The following is a 19644-nucleotide window of genomic DNA, read 5'->3' on the forward strand; positions in this document are numbered from 1 at the left end:
ATGAATAAAAATGACAAATAAAATTTTAATTCAGAAAGGACTGCGTGATCCGTAAAGATAAAGGGGTCATGTAGTTATATTACAGGGAGCAATGGCAGGTCAACGACCAGATTAACACTGGAAATCCTATCACAGCGCCATCTACAGCAAAGCCAAACAGGTACACTTTAGGGCAAATCTAAATATTTTTACATCTGAATGCTCATGGGAAATTTTTATACGACTGCTTTCAACAGAATGTGTGACCCATGGAGGAATTATTGAATCAATAAAGAATCTGGCTCATGAGCTTAATAGTAAGAACCAGAAATCTAATAGCTCATGGAATAAGAGTCCCAAGCAGACTTTAAGCAAACAGTGAGAACAGATTTGTAATCACTAAGGTGGCATCTTAACCTTAGTGATGTGAGTATACCATGTACTTTATGTTAAGCCACAGATGCAGAATGCGTTTGGTCTCTGCACTTTGGCTAAAGCCATCCCAAGAGTCAAAGAGTCAGGAAGTGCAATCTAGTTCAATTAAACAAATGTAAGGCCCTGATTATTTATATATATTTATTCAACCAAATTCTAAGCAGCCTTACACAAAACAAGAGCTAAGTCACAGTGACTAGAGAATTCAATCACCTTTTGTTGACCAGGATAACACAACAGTGCCTAATGCGTTGACTGGATGAACATGTGATATGAAGTTGAGAGCAACATCAGAGTCAGCTGCAATATACTCCCCAGTCAAACATACTCCACTGAGTGATTACATAAAGATAATGTCTATTCCTATCAGCTGCTGGAGGATACATGGCACCCAAGGTATTTTACCCTAAACAGATGTCTGACCTTTCAGCAGTGGGAAGAGATAAAATTGACAAGACAAAAAGGGAGAAGTCAATTCATTACATCAAATGCTTTATAAAATAATTTTTCAAATTTAGGATATGGAAATATGGAACGAAGGATAAAATCGATGGATCTTTTAGAATGTACAAAATTCTTTGCTGATTCCTTTCTAAGTATCAGTCTAAAAGTAAACAGACTCCCACCCAACAGACTCTAAAGTAATTCAAGCAACCTTTTCTTTATTTCTTTCTGACCTCACTTCTAAGCTGTGACTGTCTGCTTGTTTACCACTGATTGAAATAATATTGAATAACTTTTATATTAAGAATTGGCTTTAAAATATATGAGATTATAATCTGTCATGTATTTTGGCAATTGCTGGATATTTCAAACATAACTAATACAAACTGAAATACTGACAAGAGCATGATATTGGACAAAAGGCAGTGTTGTTGATGATTTTAAAGTCTAATCACCTTGAGGGAGCTAAGTATGACAGTGTTTTGAGATTACAAACTAACCACAGTCTTGGGAGATATAGGAACTATCAGTTAAAATTGGACTAATTGTATGAAATTACCAAAAAGAAAATCCTCTAAGATCCATTTGGTAATTTACTAAATGTAGTCTACAGCAGAGCCATGCAGATAGAAGTCCCAAAGTTTGATTCTAACTGTAAACAAAAATTAAATCTTCTCAGCTCGAGAGACACCACAATTAATCTCATCACTGTTAATGAAAAAAGAAGAAAATAAACCATAAATCCCAAGCATAATGGTAATCGGCTGGAATCTGAAAATATGACAGGACAAGATCACTCTAGCTGTGATGGATTTCCCATAATTGAAAACGATCAATTTCATTCCAAAGAAATAGCAACTTGAATGTGGTACCATAGAACAACACTTCCCATCACATATGCAAACATCCTCAAGGACATAAGCAGAAGAGTGAAAAGGACAATGGGGCAAAGTCAGCTTAAGATTTTACATCTCAATGGCCAGTGATTCCCTGTCAATTATATGAACAAAATAAAAATTCTGCATGGCAAAGCAACTTGGTTTGAGTACAAAAATAATAGAATGAGAATTTATTGATGCTATGCTGAAAAAAGACTAGCACAGTTTATTTCTTTGTAACAGCAGATGATTCAGTATTCTGAACATATTCATATCCCATTTTAACAACAAACTAACAATTGATGCTTCATTTATTATTATAAGATATAGATCCTGTTAACTTTGGTGTTCTCTGAAGGAAGCAATTGTGTTCTGAAATACACAAAATTCCATTAGTTTGGAATTGTTCATTTTCTATGGAATTCCTTAATAAATGGTAAAATATGCTTTCATCATGGAACAGTCTACATATCTATTGGCATGTGCACCATGAGACCTTTATATGGCAAAAATGCTTGTATTTTTTCAGCTAGTTGATTAATATGTCATAAATCTTGGAGCATAGCCTGTCAAATGAAAAACAGGATTACATCCAAAGCTGTCAAGATTAGGAAAACTTATCTTGTTCTGCTGGAACAGGATCATTGTGAGATTCATATCAAAGCTTTCTGAATTATCTCATATTTTGAAAAAAGTTTTAATTTCTTTTTAAATGAACATTGAGAGCATGTTAACACTTTCAAAACATTATCATTTTACTTTACCCATAACACGTGCATATTAATATGATAAAGAAAAATAACATTTGCTGATTTAATGTCATTGGAAAGTACTAGAAATGCTTACAACCTGCTCAGCTCAATTTCACAAATAAATATATACTGTATATACCTGAAATCCATTGTTTCTGGCTTTGAGGTGTCCACTTACTGAATTCTCGTACTAACTGATGTCTTAGAACTCCCATCGCAGACCCTCGCCTGATATCTTATTCTACTGAATACACTATTGGCCATAAGACAGAGGGCCAGAATTAGGCCATTCAGCCCAGTGGGTCCGCTTGATAATTCCATTAAGGTTGATTTATTATCCCTCTTAAACCCATTATCCTGCCTTCTCCTCATAACCTTTGATGCACTGACTAATCAATAACCTATCAACCTCTGCTTTAAATATATAAAATTACTTATATATGTCCACAGACTCACCACAATCCAGCTAAAGAAATTCCTCCTCATCTCTGTTCTAAATGGACGTCCCTCTATTCTGAGGTTGTGCCCTCTAGTCCTTGACTCCTCCACTGTACGAAACATACTCTCCACATCCACTCTATCTTTGCCTTTCAATAATTGATAGGTTTCAATGAAATGCCACCCCCCCAACCCCGACTCTTCTAAACTCCAGTAAGTATAGACCCAGAGCCACAAAATGCTCCTCATTAATTAACCCTTTCATTCCTGCAATCATTCTCATGAATCTCCCTGGACCCTCTCCAATGTCAGCACATATTTTCTTAGATAAAGAGCTCAAAACTGCTCAAAATAATCCAAGTGCAGCCTGACCATGCCTTGTAATGCTGAGGAAACATATCATTGCATATCATTCCAGTCCACTTGAAACAAATGCTAACATTGCATTTGCCTTACTTACCACTGACTTGACCTACAGGTTAATCTTTAGGGCAGGGGTTCCCACCCTGGGGTCCAGAGACCCCTTGGTTAATGTTAGGGGTCCATGGTATAAAAAAGGTTGGGAACTCCTGCTTTAAGGAATCATGCACAAGGACTCCCAAGTCCCTTTGCACCTCTGATTTTTGAATTCTCTTCCCATTTAGAAAATATGCTACATCTTTATTTCTTCTACCAAAGAGCATGATCATACATTTCCCTACACTATATTCTATCTACCACTTCTTTGCCCATTCTGCTAATCTGTCTAAGCCCCTCAAAAATACTACACCACCACTTATCTTCGTATTGTTCAGAAAGTTGGACACAAAGCCATCAATTCTGTCATCCAAACCACTGACATATAAAGTAAAAGGAAGCGGTTGCAACAAACACCAACCTCTGTGGAACACCACTAATCACTGGCAGCTAACCAGAAAAGGCTCCCTTTATTCCCACTTTTTTACGTCCTGCCAGTCTGCCAATCTCTTATCCATGCTAGTATCTTTCCTATAATGCCAAGGGCTCTTATCTTGTTAAGCAGGCCTCATGTATGATACCTTATCAAACACCTTCTGAAAATTCAATTTTACAACATCCACTTTGTCTATCCTGTTTGCTATTTTCTCAAGGATTCCAACATACTTATCAAGCAAGATTTGCCCTCAGGGAAACCATGTTGACTTTGACCTAGTTTATCATGTGCCTTCAAGTACTCCAAAACCTCATCCTTAATAATGGACTCCAACATCTTCCCACCCACTTAAGTCTAGCTAACTGGCCTATAATTTCCTTTCTTCTGCCTCTCTCACTTCTTAAAGAGTGGAGCGACATTTGATATTTAATAGTCCGCCAGTATCATTCAGCTACTTCCTTCAGAACCTTCTGGGGTGTAATCCATCTGGTCCAGGTGACCTATCTACGTTCAGATCTTTCAGATTCACAAACACCTTCTCCTTAGTAATAACAATTGCACTCACTTCCACCCCCTAACACTCTCGAATTTCTTCCACAGTGAAGACTGATGCAAAATACTTATTAAGTTTGTCTGCTGCTGCATTGCCCTCTATTACTACCTCTCCAGTATCATTTTCCAGCTGTCCAGTATCTACTCCTGCCTCACTTTTACTCTTTATATATCTGAAAAAACTGTTGGTATCTTCTTTTATACTATTGGCTAGCTTTCCTTCATATTTCATTTTTTCTCTCTACACTGCTTTTTATTAGTTGCCTTCCATTGGTTTTTGAAAGTTTCCCAATCTTTTAACTTCCCAGTAATTTTTGCTATATAATATGCCGTCTTTGACTTCCCTCATCAGTCAAAGTTGCATCATCCTCCATTTAGAATATATTTTCTTCTTCAGAATGTATCTATCCTACGCCTTCCAAATTGCTCCCAGAGACTCCAGACATTTCTGTTTTACCATCTTCCCTGCTAGTGTCCCCTTGTAATGAGGTTTGGCCAGCTCCTCTCTCATGCCTCTGTAATTCCCTTTACTATATTGTAATATTGATACATTGAGTTTAGCTTCTTCCCTCTCAAACTGCATGGTGAATTCTATCAGATTCCGATCACTGCCTCCTAAGGATTCCTTAGGTTCCCTAACCAAATCTGGTTCCTTACAGAACACGCAATCCAGAATTGCCTTTCCCCTGGTAGGCTCAACCACGATCTCCTCTAAAAAGTCATCTTGTAGGCATTCTACAAATTCCCTCTCTCGTGATCCACCACCAACCTGATTTTCCCAATCTAACTGCACACTGAACTTCTCCATGACTATCGCAACATTGCCCTTTTGAGCAACACACACAAAATGCTGGTGGAACGCAGCAGGCCAGGCAGCATCTGTAGGAAGAAGCACAGTTGACGTTACGGGCCGAGACCCTTCGTCAGGACTAACTGAAAGAAAAGATAGTAACTGAGATTTGAAAGTGGGAGGGGGAGGAGGAGATCCGAAATGATAAGAGAAGACAGGAGGGGGAGGGATGAAGCCAAGAGCTCAAAAGTTGATTGGCAAAAGGGGATACACAGCTGGAGAAGGGAAAGGATCATGGGACGGGAGGCCAAGGGAGAAAGAAAGGGGGAGGGGAGCACCAGAGGGAGATGGAGAGCAAGCAAGGAGTGATTGTGAGAGGGGCAGAGAGTGAAAAAAGAGAGAGAGAAAAAGTGGGGGGGGGGGGGGATAAATAAATAAATAAGGGATGGGGTAAGAAGGGGAGGAGGGACATTAGCGGAAGTTAGAGAAATCAATGTTCATGCCATCAGTTTGAAGGCTACCCAGACGGAATATAAGGCGTTGTTCCTCTAACCTGAGTGTGGCTTCATCTTGACAGTAGAGGAGGCCATGGATAAACATATCAGAATGGGAATGGAACATGGAATTAAAATGTGTGGCCACTGGGAGATCCTGCTTTCTCTGGCGGACAGAGCATAGCTGTTCAGCGAAATGGTCTCCCAGCCCGAAATGTCGACTGTGCTTCTTCCTATAGATGCTGCCTGGCCTGTTGCCTTCCACCAGCATTTTGTGTGTGTTGCTTGAATTTCCAGCATCTGCAGATTTCCTCGTGATTGCCCTTTGATGTGCCTTTTCTATCTCCCATTGGAATTTGTACCCCACATCCTGGTTACTCTCCGGAGGCCGCATATAATCCCCAAGGTCTTTTTACCCTCATGGTTTCTTAACTCTACCCACAAGAATTCTACAACTTCTGATCCTATGTCAAGTCTTCCTAAGGATTTGATTTCATTTTTTACCAACAGTCACTTCACCCCCTCTTCCTACCTGCCTGTCCTTTTGATTTAAGGTGTATCCTTGGATGTTAAGCTCCAACTATGATCTTCTTTCAGCCATGATTCAGTGATGCCCACAATATCATACATGCCAATCTCTTATTGCGCTACAAATCGTCTCCCTTATTCATATACTATGTGCATACAAATATAACACCTTCAGTCCTATAATCATCACCTTTTTCTATTTTGTCCCCATGTTACACTTCAGCTCATCCCACTGACTGCCATTTTGCCCTATCATCTGCCTGTCCTTCCTCACAATCTCATTGCACACTGCATTACTTATGTACCAACTGCCCTATCACTCCAGTTCCCATCACCCTGCTAAATTAGTTTAAAACCCTCCACAGCAGGTCTAGCAAAGCTGTCCACGTAGACATTGGTTCCCCCACCCCCCCCCCCCCCCCCCGAGTTCTGGTGCAACCTGTTCTTTTTGTATGGGGTAGAACTTCCCCAGAAGAAATCTCAATGATCCAGAAATCTGAAACCCTGCTCCCAGCATTCATTCCTCAGCCACGCATTCAACTGCCAAATCATCCTATTCTTGCCCTCACTGGCACGCGGTACAGGCAGCAATCCAGGGATTACTACCCTGGAGGTTCTACTTTTCAGCTTGCTACTTAGATGCCAATCCTCAAATCAACATTATTCTTAATGGGATTTCTCACTACACCTATCTTAACATATATTAAATTGATATATAATAAGCAGATACAATGAAGGCTTAGGACATAAGGCTAAATGCAGAAGGACTCTGACTGGAGCTCCCACCTTTAATGAAATCAGTTTTTAACAACTCTTTTTTTGTTAAATACAGCTGGTGTCAGGAGGATGCGTCCAACTCATAAAGCACACCAATGAGAATGTACAGTGGCAGTAATACAAGGACATAGTTCATCATGACATTTCTAGCTATTCCCAACTGATTAGGGTCATTATGTTGGAGGTCTGATTTATGTTGTCATTTCCTCTCACCGATCCTGCATCAATGAATCTTAATGAATTGGTAAATAAAGGTGAAGATTACACTCTATGACACAGAAACATTCCTCATTCTCAACATCAAGATTTATGTAGCCAATTAGTGACTAACAGAGAAAATTGGTTCACAGAAAAATCATATTTTTGTGGTACACAAATAAAAGTAGCTCTACTAAAAGACATGGATACAAAACAAGTTCATAAAATATGCTGTTTTTCTGGCACACATACTTAAGAAATGGAAAAGAACGTGAAAATGATTTTGTTTTGAGTGCTTAACCCTTTTGTGTTCCAAACTCTATAATGTTTTAAGTACAAGGCATCTCTACCTATTTTTAAAAAAACATTTCAAAATAAACACTTAATATCCAATGAGTTCCTTTATCTGTTATATATGGTATGCAGCTGTAGTTAGCTATGCACACTCTCCACATCAAACAGCCATCGCTACTACTGGAAAGTGGGCTCATCAGAGAGCAACTCAAAAGGCACTGTGTGAAAAGAAGTGGAAAATTAAAGCTGAAGCCGTCTAGGAAGGGTTTAATTTACTGGCGTGTACAGTATGCAAATGAGATTACACAGCTTAACTGCATCATTTATGTCCATAATAACGGCATCATCATTACAGGGCTCAAATTAAATTACACCATAATTAGCATATCAAAGTGATTGGTTAAAGTTTAAAACAAATACCCAATTTTGTTAATGAACAGCTGTAATTGTCATGTACACTCCAATGAAAACACCCTAAACAAATATATGCTTAAGAATCAGTTTTTAAAATTCTGATGCTGAAGAAGCTACGAGAATCAAAATTGAAACAGTAAATTACCAAAAGGCTGATGATACAAAATTTAAAGATGTAGCTTTTCATTTTATTCACTAAAGAACCCATTAAACCATAAGCTCTGGAGAACTATGTAAATTATCTGCCTTTCAAGGTAGAGCTGGGGCAAATCCACTCCATCAACTAATGATGGACCTCATTACATGCAGAGAGTATTCATAATGAGGAAGCAGCCGCCCGCCATTCCACATTCAAACATAAATCCCTATGAAATGTTAATATCTCACTTCTAATTAGAGACTACCAAGTCCAATGTGCCTTCATGGGTAATAAGTAGCAAAATAAATTTCTGTTTTAATAGTACATTGCATAAGAACCTCATATGCAGTTATTTATTTTTAAATATGAAAATATTTGCAGATTTTGGCTCCTTGCTGCTTTTGGTGATTGCAAATGCAATCAACTAATAGAAATGAAATCTTTGCCTTGTAGTAATGAATACAAATCCTGCTAACAATATCTTCAGAATCAGTGTCAGAAGCCAGTTTCCATGCAATAAAATATCAGACGAGAGTCATTAAAACTGCACTTTCACAATCACATGGAATGAACAATGAAAATAAACAGAGAAGATCAAAACAGCATAATTGTACAAGAAAATATCTTTTATGAGGAAAATCATGTGTTGAAATAATTTTACTCATACACAACTACAGCAGTAAAAATCAAACCCACTTAAGCTACAGTATAGTCAGTTAACTTTCATAAATGAAGAAATTGCATCAAGAAGTCACATCTTTCTATTTTACAGTTTGCTAAAACACTAATTATTTTAGCATTAAGGTTCATTCCAAACAGAATATCAATTTCTTGTTGTAGTCACACTGTGTAATTAAAGAAGAAACATGGCACTCTGCACTGCTGATTATCAGGGTTGCAAGCTGTTCGGTGAAAAACACCACCACCACATAACACCCTTTATCACATCCCTGTATGTAAACAATCAGCATGAAGGGCCACTACTTTACAGAACATCTGTTCAAATTTATATTGATGTTTACTATCAAAATCCAAGTCCAGCACAGTTTAGCAGAACAGATCTTGGGATCACAAACTTCTATCTCTTTCTGTTTTACAATAAACCAGAAGTCTTAGAAATGTGAACTATTTTATGTTGCACTAAAAAGTTTTTACTTCGTTTAGTTCATTTAAATTAACAATGCAGAGAAGAATAAGGAATTTCACACACACATTACTCTCCCCTCTTTAAATACACTTGTTTCTACTGACTCAAGTCCTGGCAGTCAATTTCTCCTTCTAGCCACTCTCAGTCTAGGTCAACCAGTCAGGCACCAGGAAGACAATCCTCCAAAAACCAGTTGTCCCTCCCACGGTGTCCCATTGTGGAACAACCTACCTTTGTTCAAGCGCTATAGATAACTTGCAAGTCTCAGTAACATGAGGATTTTGAAACAGATGTGAGGTCTCAGATGAGTTTCAAGCAGATGAGAAAAGATGGGCATGGAAAAAAAACTCAGCAACAGTCACTCCCAACACATCCAAGTACTTACAGCACTATTTAAACTAGATTGACTGTACCTCAGTCCGATCCGTTTAGAAAGGATGGCATTTTCTCCCCCACAACTGGTAATTAAAACAAAACGCACAGCTTCTATAGTTGTTTTTGCGACTGAGGACAATGATATACAAAATCAGTATTTAATCACTGGGATATGTCTTTGGTGGGTAGCATGAGGGGTGACAGAGGTTCAGGCCTAAATCAGCATGCTTACCTTAATGTTCCTAATAAAGGGAGCCTTCAAACACTACTCCTGACAGATCAACTGAGGTATAAGCAGAGCTCCATCTCAAGGAAGCAGGCACTCGCTGAAAGCTCTTTACAGAGCAACAGAGACACAAGTGATTCACATGGCCAGACATATTAACTACAGCAGCTAGAGGGAACTGTAATGCTTGGGCAGCACAGAACAGCAAGTTTACACTTGCAGTGCCCAGTGTCAGAGGAAGAGAATTGCCTTGGATTTATGTGGCACCTTTTTCTGGGAACCCTTTTCTGGAATTACTCACTCTGTTCCTTATTGTTCTCACTGCTGCCTCTGAATGCAAAAGGCAAGAAAAAAACTTTTCCCTATGGGGGGGGGGGGCTGCACTCAGGCCCTGCCGTCTTTACAGGGAGGTAACCATATTAGGATGTGTATGGTAAAATAAACAATAACATAGTTGCAATGAAATGGACTTTTTTCCCCCAGCTGATGGTATTTCTCATTTCTCTTTTAGGTGCTCCCACTGTATGGCTTTTTTTTTTGAAACACTGCTCTGTTTATGTAGGAAAAATTTTGTCAACTTTGGAGAAGCTTCAGACCTTTATACAAAATAAACATGAACGGAATCCAATAATGCTTTGCTGTTGTGACAGACAACACTAAAATAAAGCACAGAATATTTCTATTGTTTAATATAATAGTGTTAAAAACAAAATAATAATCTAATTCATTCACTACTTCCCTGCCCCCAAACAGACACAAACACAAACACAGAAATTCATACTAATCAAGGTTAGGGCTTGAGGATGCCAGATATATGGAAGTCACGTTAAGTTAAAGATGCACACCTCAACTGCTGTGATGGAATAAAGCTTAATGCACCACACAGACATATCAGAATCAATAAATCAAGGTAACAAGTATCAGTTCACAAGTTCAAAGACACAATGGCCAACTCCACATCCTAATGCTCAACCAGTAATACCTTGACTCTATCTTTGTAAGCAGGTTGAGGTTTGAAAGGGACATTTTTTTCATTAGATTCAAGCAGCTGTGTTATGACACATAGAGTGCAAAATGTCTCAGCCTTTTTAGCTGCCTGTGCAACAGCAAGCAGAAAATATTAAGCCAACAAAACCAGAAGTGTGAGGCAACTAGATACTGTGTTCCAAAATTAAGGCTTTAAGTATAAACAGTGAATCATGTCATGCTGTGCTTTGTTGCACCATTTAGATTCTCATAAAAGGCAATTTTTGTAAGCTAATAAACAATACAACACCATTCCAATTTCCAGTCTGTTTAGATAAGCATCTCCAACCAGCTAGATTTCTATATTTCATTAAATGTAGCACAGCTTGCATTGAGATATTATGAAACAATAAATGTATTTTTGTCTAAAATGAACAGACTTTTTCAACCATATTTTGCACTCAACTGGTGTTAATGTAACTGAAGTTCAAAAAGTACAATAGAACCAACTTCCTTTTTCAAAAATATACAATTTTATTTTTAATTTTATTACACAGCATGCTGCACTGTGCTCTTGACAACCCAGGTTTAAAATATAAAAGATATTTTACACGAATGTTTAAAAATAAATTAGAAATGCTTGCCAAGTAAAATCCATGTATCTTTAAAAAATTCAATTCCATTATTGTGAGTTAGCAACACATGCAAAGTCCACTCTTAACAAAACTAAGCCAAACCAGGTTCTCAACTACTCATCTTGGAAAACAACACCTCTTCACATTCACCTTCCCCCTAATTTCCATGGATTTTGAACCCCTATCCAAAAAAAATGTAAAGGAGCAGTAACTGAAGAATTGGGATAAAGTAAATCCTATTCTGTGGTCCTGAATATATCAGAAGAAATGCTGAAGTTATTTCTATTTCCTGCAATCATTCTGAAGCAGTGTAACATTCTGTGTGTTCTCCTACTCCTTAACACATGGGCCTTGGGGCTGTTTAGCTTGTCACTATGTTTAACTACTGCTCTGGAGCTACCGAAGTACATTACCGGTAGTTACAGCTCATGAAAAATACAGCAACAAAACTGCTAGTGGCAGAAACATTAAACTCTCTTGTTAGCCACCACCCCCATGTGGCACTTTAGCACTAGCAAGTTGTTTATTATGTTATATGCCAAGCAAAGGGATTAAAATAGTTTTTAAGAATCAAGATACTATTAATGCATGAAACAAAACAGGTAGCACAATTCATTCTACGGATTTAATAATCTTATAACATTTAAAATTTTCCTGGTGTTTGGTTTTGTTCTTATGTCTCGGACTTTTTAAAATTAATAGATCATCAATTAATTTCTAATGTTCTAATCTGGCAAGGTCGGGTGGGCAGCGGCACTAATGGGTGCCTACATCACAAGCTTCTGCAGTCACTGCTTGATGGTTACATCACCGTTGCTATGGCACTTAACTGACTATTAATTTCTGACAAAAGGTGATTATGAAACAGACAGCTGAATTCCAAGTAGATGTCTCAGCACAGCTAGAGGGTATAACATTTACAATAAAAAAAAGACTCTACAGGTTTTCCAATTATTTTGAAACATTTCTTTGTGAATAATTATGCATGTTTTGCATTTATGTATTAGTACTTTCAAAAATCCTTCCACACTATAGTTTATTAAACTAAATGTGCAGAAATTACTCATTAAACAAGCACTGTAAACTCAACACAAAGAATCTCCTATAAAAAAATAAACACTCTGTTTACCTTCTTTTGAGTAGGATTTGCTTATTTAAAGCAATCTTCCGTTATAGCCCCCTTTTGTAATCAGTCTTCTTACCCTGGAGACAAAAAAAATTATACACTCTGATTGGATGTTTGATGGTAGTTACCCTGTCTTAGCAATTCAACTTATACAAGAAAATGGCAAAGTATTAAAAAAAAACACAAATGCTTCCAGTTGTACTTAATGAAACACTCAAAGAAAGTTAATAGAAACAATGAAGTCAGAAGCTGACTGCTTTTTAGTACCAGCTAGTGCCAGGTATTCACATAATAAGCCCTGTGTGTGTGTATATATATGTATGTGAGTGTGAGTGAGTGAGAGAGAGTGTGCGTGTGAGTGTGCACACGCGCGTTTGTGTAGACCAACAGATGAAACATTTTTTTTCACATGATTCTGCTTTCTAGCTCCAGATTCATCCAGATTTCTTTACAGTGCAAATGACTTCATGTATCACAGAACTTAGTCCTTTCTTCTTGTACTGTAAGTAAAAGCCATGTATACAGATTACATGAGTAAAATCTGGTGACGCAGTAGCAAAATAAAATGGGTGGAACTAGATGCCATCTGTCCTCATTCGTGCTGCATGCTTCCATATTTAGCAAATTAACTTAAAATGCAAAATGAAAGAAGGAAATAAAATCAGGTTTGTTTGGTGTATCTGCACATAAACCCACAGTTTTTTCTCTGCGAATAATCCTCAAACATGAAACATCAATGCTTCAGCAAGCTGCCTTGAAAAGCAGTGCTTGCACTGCACACTGCCTTCCTCTTTGACTTCAAAGTTTAGTAACAGCAACAGTTCCTACTTTAAGATTTCAAGAGACATGAAAAGGCACTCAAGGTGAAAAAGAAAACAAAATCTGGCAGAAATCTTGTCTTTTGAGCATACAATTGTTGGTCTGGCTTCATATCAATCTAGTACAGGATAATGGCTACAAAAATTAGACATCCAAAATGGTCGCACATCTGAATAGCACATATGAAATACCTTGTAGCACTATGTTTTACTTGCCATCCATGGGAAACATTAAGATAGTATCCAACTGCTGTGATATGTTTATTTCCTTCCTCCCATGCTTTGTGTAAGAAACTGGTTACTGAACTCCAGTCAACTCAATAGTATACGTGTTTCTAGTTTACTTTGCATGGAATTGATATAACTTTGTAAACAAGTAGACTATTTAAAAGGTAATTTAGATGATTAGAAGCCACAACTGTTTTGAATAAAAGCATTAAAATTTGCCTTCCAGAGATATGTATACAGCTGACAGTTAAATGTGAGGATATTTCCCTAGGCGGTAAACAGTGCAGCTCTCTTTGGTAGCTTTCTCAATATCTGAGTTAAATTCTGATCTCACATCAGCTGAGACATTATTTCTGCAGTATTTATCATTCACTACTTCTGAAAAAAAGCATACTATACACTGTTATGATCATCTTTCTGACTATGGAATTTGGTGATATTGCTTGAACAAGTCATGTCGCTTTTGTACTCCTTCTAAAAGTTTGATTTATTATTAAAGGAAAATTGCCTGGTCCTTTAAGAGATCACTTTTACCCCCAAGTCTATTTGATGTACTAACACTTGCATATGGAAGCTGAGTAAAAGGTAATCTGTGAAATTATTCAGTCTGACCTCTAATATAAAACATATTCTTCCTGAATCTTACATAATAAATTCAATGCATCTACTACATTCTAGCATGTACATTAATCCGAGAAGTTCTCATATTAGTTACAATTTTGTTGGTGACAATATCAACTGGAATGTAGTGTTCCCCATGCCATTTTCATGAAAGTCACGGGACATGAGCTGTTTTGGTATTCATAAAAGGACTTTCATCTGCACTACCCTGTTCTTCCTAACTTCCAAATACTGTGCAGACTTTACAAAATTATATTCAAATATATGATGATCTGCAGTCAATCCATTGTTCAAACTTGCAGAGTCAAATAAAAAACTAAACAATGCTTGTCCCTCCTTGGAATGAATGTTGTTTGCCACCAAAAGTCTTACTGTAAGCTATAGTACAATAGGGGAGCACACTACAGTATGATAGAAATGAATTTGCTGTTCCTTTGCAAATGCTAACATCCAAGCTGATGTTGAAGACTTATTCCAATGTTAGACTCTAAAGTCTTTTCTTATGTTTAATGCAATGGTTTTGGAGAGGTCATTTCATTCTTGGATTTTAAAATTCTGTCACTGCGGCTATTTAAATTTTGTCAGTGAGATTTTAGTATGAATGTTATCAGCCGGTTAACAGGAAAACTTTTACTGAAATAGTCTGGAAAGCAAAGGCGACTTTCAAATTTAACCTTATAACTTTAGTAAACATTGTTACTCAATCTCAGCATTACAAGGATTTTTGCACTTCATTCCTCATCAGTATGATGGAAAACGAAGTGTGATTGCCTCCCGGAAAACTGGTATGTGGATCCCCCAACTAGCCAAATCACGAAGTGCTTGAAGATTTTGGCCTGTTGTGGACTAGATCTTGGGAGGGTGATATACACCACCCTATTAGAAACTTGCCTGAATCTATTGAAAAGGCAGTTCAACTTAGGGGGGCACAGACTTTAGAACAGGGGTTCCCAACCTTTTTTTTAAATGCCTTGGAAACCTACCATTAACTGAGGGGTCCACGTACCCCAGGTTGGGGACCCCTTCCTTGGAAGAATGAGTCACCGGAAAAACTGAGAACACATGTGAAACAATTATCAGGAGTCAATAACACCAGTCATTCTAAGATTACACAGCCTACCTTGGTACACACTGTGAAGAGTAATAGTACAGTTATCCAACCCCATAATAGAAAACTCTTCTCTACCCCAATCTGTCTTTATTTGGATCATCAAGCTAGGTGCAGCATGATTAATCCAAGTAGAGTTACCTGTTTCTGAGAAGCCAATGTGAATACTGAATGCATGCCCCATTTGAGATGCGTGTCCTCTAGAAGTAAACATTATTTCTTTAAACATCTCAGGTGGGGCACAGACTGAGCTGCAATTACTGTACAAGCTGACTGAAATGTCCCATGTTGCAAAAAGTCACATTGATTAATAAGGTAAGTTTTTACAGAACAGGCACAGTTCAATAGAATCTATAGGAAGATTATCATTAAATAAGACAGTGCAAAAAGATTCACAAGGATATTACTGGGACTGGAGAGCTTGAGATACAATGAGAGAGGGTGGATGAGCTGGAGCTGTTTTCCCTTAAGTATAGAGTGCCTCCTACGTACATAGGAAAGGGTTGAGACAAACAGGGGGGGAAATGGACCAGCTCAGGTTGACAGGTTGGGCAGAAGGACCTGTTTCCATACTGCGTATAATGTCTTTGCACAAGCAGCTTTTGTTGATACCTACTCTGCTGCTAAGTTGTACTCTTCTTCATATTACATCTGCATATAGTCTGCTCCGAGTCCAAGATAAACTATCAATGTATGTATGCCAAAATGCTCAAGGGAGTATTATGAAATAAAAAAGCAAACTGAACTCTTGGACTCTTTCTCTGTCTAGTGGAATACATTAAACCAGTTACTGACAGGTCAAACTCAAATGTCGTTTGTGTAAAACTGTGGACAGCTTATTGTCAAGGAGGTAAGTAAAGTAACAGGTCTGTTAAAATTCTTTCCCCTGAATTTCAAATTTCCCTGCATTTCTTACTCTGTTTTGGACATGTACACATACATACAAAATTTCAGTCAAGTTTGCACTGACACACAAATAGATTAAAAGGCTATAGTTAAGTTAGTTGGATGGAAACTGTATAACTATTCCAATGAATGCAAGGAAGATACACTTTTGCTGCCTGCACTGTTATCGCTCAATTAGAGTAACTGTAACTTACACAAAAAAGGTACAACCCATAGAGAAAGAGTATCAGATTCAATGCATTCTATAGTTGAACAAATCTCACAACTGGATTTTCATTCATTCACAGGACCTGTAAACTAACAGTAGTCTTCCCTTTTTCTGGTCAGTCTGAGGTCATGTCCATACTGCAAAAAGATTTTGGAGAAGGAAAATGTTATGGTGTTTAGCGTTTAGAATTGGAGATATTAGCAACACCAAGTGGCCTAGTGAGTTGATTTATACTTCCTGGGTATTCACTGGAATTCGGAAGAATAAGGGTATCGAATGGTGAAAGGCCTTGATAAAGTGGATGTGCAGAAGAAGTTTCCTATAGTGGTGGAGTCTAACACCAGAAGACACAGTCTCAGAATAGAGGGGCGTCCTTTTAGAACGGAGATGAGGCAGCTGTGAAGGCCAAGTTGATAGCAGCTGATAGATTCATGACTGGTCAGAGCATAAGGTGTACAGGGGAAGGCATGATATTAGGGCTGAGAGGAAAAATGGATCAGCCATGATTGAATGGTAGAGCAGACTTAATGGGCCAAATGGCCTAATTCTGCTCCCATATCCTAGTCTAATGGTATAAACAAACATTTTTAAAATCCAAAGAATATTGAAATGCATGTAAAAATGCAACATGTTTTCAGTAATCATTGAAAAACTTAAACAACACATAAACTAACCAGCTGTTTTATTTTTTTCCTGTACAATCCAACCAAATTGGAACATGTATGAAAACACATTTGTTGAAGTCCATAGCCATATAAAGGGAATATAGATTGTGAGCAGCAGACAGCAGGCAGGCAATTTAACTCCCAGGTAAAAATTTAAATAGCCACATAGTTTTGCCACCAGAGACCTTTAGAAATTACCAGCGATATATATAAAATATATCAGTTACACAGCATTCCAGAACCTTCCAGAATGATCCCCTAATGTTGCACAGCAAATAGTTCGGACACTTTGCTAAGTGTAGTGTCACATGGGACATCAGAATCAATTTCTGAAAATCTGTTAGATCTAAAATTTCAGGTGGCAAATTAAATCTCAATGCAGTAGAAACGAATAGACAAGTTAGGTGCTAAAGTATGAACGCCCATAATGGTGGCAGGGGTGTGGGGGTACAGGTTAATTTACTTAAACTGCAGGAACTTGAGAAGGAAATGTGAGGCAGCACGGGAGTGTAGCAGCTAGTGCAACGCTTTACAGTGCCAGCTGAAAGATTTGGGGTTCAATTTCCACCACTGTCGGTAAGGAGTCTGTATGTTCCCCTCATGACCACATGGAGTTGCTCCGGGTGCTTCAGCTTCCTCCCACATTCCAGACATATGTTTAGCTTTAGTGTGCTGCGGCATGTTACCTTTGCACCAGAAACATTGTGACACTTGTGAGCTGCCCCAACTCTATCCTCACTGATCTCATCGAAACATACAGAGAAGTGCATTGTTTGCTTCAATGTACACGTGACAAATAAAATTAACCTTTAATCTAATCTTTAATTGTTAACCGGTAGCATCATAAGTTCTTGCTGCCTTTCTCTAATTAGAAACTGGAACTTTATGCAGATTGCAAAACCCACATACCTACAAAATTCTCACGCCAATGAACAACTAGCAACTCTTCACAATTGAGCTAATTGTCAGCCTTTTTTAGGTTTTCAGCCAAGGTGCAAGGCACAGTGGAGGGGGAGGGGGCAGTTAGTGGTTGGTAAAGTTACAAGGGGATGGCACAGGAGCAATTACCCCAAAAAAGCTTGTATTCTATATATATCGAGGGGCAGAGAAAGCAAATAATGTAAGTGCAAGCAAGCAAAGAAGCTGATCACCTGATCTTAATAAATGCCCTTTCTTTTAACTAGCACTTTAAGAGTTAATACCCATCTGACACACAAAAAAGAAAAATATATTTGACTCCATTCAAATGTACATTCCACTTGTCAGAACATGAAAATTATATATGACATTTGAAAATCACCAGGAAAAAAAATCTTGTTAAAATTCACACAAAATTCCATAGAAATCAGACTACACACACTAACCTAATGATCAAACTGTTACTTGACTCACCTATCTGCAACAGACTGCATGATGACACATACACTAGTGAGTATTGAACTATGGAACTACTTTAATTATCCAGTCCCAATGATTACAATGTAAAAATAATGCAAAGCTTTCTTTCTTCTTGAATAGTCTAACAGTGAGTGTATCATTGATGAAGATATGTGCCTGGGGATTATTAATTAACCTTGGTATTTGCAGAGCATTCCTCTGTTTTCAAGCTACATTCAATTTACTCAGATGAGCTGATTTACAAAATTGATGAATTTTACAGCTATAAATACACTCAAGAGAAACACTAGCAGAACAATAAGGGTGGTTTCGAACACAAGGTTGAAAAACTGGTTCGTTTCTCAATTCCATTGGAGTGTAGCTGCTGGGTGTGTCTTTTTGTTGACCTTTGCTATTGGGCATTTAAACATTTACATCTGCAAGTAATTTAAAGCTAATTTAAAGCTGTCAAGTTTTTCTGTAGTACATTGTGCAATGCAATGGTTAACAATGAACCCCCTCCCCAACCCCCTTGAGTGTGAAAGATGAAAGCAATGCAAATAATTATTATCACAAAGCCATTAAGTACATCTGTTATCGGTTATATAATCTTTGTCAATTGATGGAATACAGTACCATTAATGAATCAATAGTCGGAAACTAGTTTGGCTCACTTCAGTTTATAGAGCATATTCTGAATCCTGTCTAAAATAAAATCTTCTTATACAGCTGGAAATATAAAGTGAGTAAAAATAGTTTAGTCCCTTTCCAGAAAAGAAGAACTGATGTAGACAAGACAAAATGCTCCATGCAAAAAGCTGATAGCCTACACTGCCATTATGTAAAGACTATTTTTATGGATGATGGTCTCCCAACAACAGGGCATCAGCTCTGTCAGCTCTCTTCTACAATATCATGTTTCCAGACTGTAGTCCTGCTATTCACTGCATCACAGACTAACCTCTCTAGTGTGCTATTAATATCAATGAGGAGCAGATTCCATTTCCACGTAAGAAAACCTTCACGTTACACTACAGTCATTTTGCTGAAGAAGCAAAGTCACAAGACAATATTAAGTAGTGGGTCTAACTGCCTTAGTCTGTTCTGTATTACCATTTTCAAATAGAGGGCACAAAGGGTCTATATGAAGAATGATACCACGTCAAAACTCTTCAGTGCAGATGATAAAAACAATACCATACAATGGAAAAGGCATGAATTGGTTTAGTTTATC

At 37.8% G+C, this 19644-nt stretch overlaps 1 protein-coding gene across 7 annotated transcripts in view; it reads right to left on the minus strand.

The window, feature by feature from the left end:
* The window catches only part of foxp1b (forkhead box P1b), a 528108-nt gene that overhangs the window by 315911 nt on the left and 192553 nt on the right, over positions 1-19644 (minus strand). For 5 of the 7 annotated variants that reach the window (XM_073072378.1, XM_073072377.1, XM_073072376.1 and 2 more), the window contains one exon: positions 12483-12556. The exons of the other annotated variants lie outside the window; for them this stretch is intronic. The gene's annotated coding sequence lies outside the window, so the exon portion shown is untranslated. The remainder of the gene's footprint in view (positions 1-12482; positions 12557-19644) is intronic. 7 annotated transcript variants of the gene reach the window in all.

Source organism: Hemitrygon akajei, chromosome 19 (genome assembly GCF_048418815.1).
Source record: "Hemitrygon akajei chromosome 19, sHemAka1.3, whole genome shotgun sequence".
Classification (NCBI taxonomy): Eukaryota; Metazoa; Chordata; class Chondrichthyes; order Myliobatiformes; family Dasyatidae; genus Hemitrygon; species Hemitrygon akajei.